This window comes from Furipterus horrens, unplaced genomic scaffold, assembly GCF_987537825.1.
Source record: "Furipterus horrens unplaced genomic scaffold, mFurHor1.1.pri manual_scaffold_2, whole genome shotgun sequence".
Lineage (NCBI taxonomy): Eukaryota > Metazoa > Chordata > Mammalia > Chiroptera > Furipteridae > Furipterus > Furipterus horrens.
In genome coordinates, this window is record NW_028327172.1 from 160,821,508 (window position 1) to 160,823,319 (window position 1,812).

Genomic DNA, 1,812 nt, shown 5'->3' on the forward strand with positions numbered 1-1,812 from the left:
ATACTTAGGTGGCAGGGGAGATACCATGATCATGAAGGTGGTATTCCCAGGGCGAGGCTTATCCATTGCACTCCGGATGTGCTGACCCCTGCGATTTCCCCAATGTGGGTAACTTGACTGCATAATTTGTGGTAATGGGGGACTGTGTTTGTACTCTCTTCATGGGGGGGGGGGTCAGTAGGGACACCTGGGGAGCACTCTTAGCTCCAGATCAGACCATGCAGCTCACAGTTCCAGTGCCAGGGAAAATAAAGCCTCATTACTTCTGACTGTGAAAAACAGTGGGGGTTGGGGTAACAGAAGAAACTACTAGTCTCTCAGCAGAGTCCAATTGTTTAGAGGGTCCCCACAGTCCTAGAACATCCACTGACCCACCCACTCTGCAAACCACAGCCAGGGCAACAGCTAGAGAGGCGCCAGTCACATACAGAAAGTGGGAGAAATGCCTGAAAAAAGGGCGAGTGCTGAGCAAGTGGCATTGTTCCATCTCAGACCCCTCCCCCACATACAGCACCACAACATGCTGAAATGGGTCGCACCTACTGATGAATACCTAGGGTTCTGCCACTTAGAACGTAACAGGAGTGACAGCTCTACGTGGGAGTCTAAGGCAAACATGGGAGCCTGTTAAGTGGAGGAGAGCGAGAAATATGGCCCAAAAGAGGGGACAAGTCAAGGTTCCACAGGGAGAACTAAGTAATGAGGAGATAGCTAACCTAACAGATGAGGAGATAGCAAACCTACCAGACAGAGAGTTCAAAACACTGGTGATAAAGATGCTCACAAACTTGAAAGATATGCTTCAGTACAGCAAACACAGAAGGGCAGAAGGGAAGGCTATGCTAAGTGAAATGAAGAAAAATACACATGAAACCAAAGGTGAAGGGGAGGAAACCAGGGTCCAAATGAATGATTTGGAACATAAGGAAGAAATAAACTGTCAACCAGTACAGAATGAAGAAACAAGAATTGAAACAAACAAGGAGAGACTTAGGAATGTCTGGGACAACTTTAAATGTGCCAGCATCCAAATCATAGGGGTGCTAGAAGGAGAAGAGGAAGAGCCAGAAATTGAAAGCTTATGTGAAAAAATAATTAAGAAAAATTTCCCAAATTTTGTGAAGGAAATAGATGTACAAGTCCAGGAATCACAGAGAGTCCCAAACATGTTATACCTGAAGAGAACCACACCAAGACACATCATAACTAAAATGTCAAAGATGAAAGATAGAGAATCTCAAAAGCATCATGAGAAAAGAACAGGGTTACCTACAAAAGAGTTTGCATAAGACTATCAGCTGATTTCTCAAAAGAAACTTTGCAGGCAAGAAGGGACTGGCAAGAAGTATTCAAAGTGATGAAAAGCAAAGACCTACAACCAAGATTACTCTATCCAGCAAAGCTATCACTTAGAATGGAAGGGCAGATAAAGAGCTACACAGACAGGTAAAGCTAAAGAGTTAATCATTGCCAACCTATTATTATATGAAATATTAAAAGGACTTATTTTAAAAAAAGAGGATCAAAACTACGAACACTAAAATGACAACAAACTCAGAACTATCAACAACAGAACTTAAAAATAAATGAAATAAAAACAAAAGCAAACTAAGCAATCAGAATAGGAACAGAATCAGAGGTATGGGGATCATTTGCAGACTTATCAGCTGGGAGAGGGAAGGGGGAGAAATGGGAGAAGATGCAGGGATTAAGAAGCATAATTGGTTGGTACAAAATAGACAGGGGAAAGTTAAGAATAATATAGGAAAGGGTGAAACCAAAGAACTTATATGCATGACCCATGGACCTGAA

General features: G+C 42.5%; 1 non-coding gene across 1 annotated transcript; it reads left to right on the forward strand.

Moving 5' to 3' along the window:
• Positions 1-163, forward strand: LOC150019831 (U1 spliceosomal RNA). Its single transcript, XR_016509518.1, has one exon. It is a non-coding gene; the product is annotated as a U1 spliceosomal RNA (small nuclear RNA).
• The last annotated feature ends 1,649 nt before the right edge of the window (positions 164-1,812 follow it).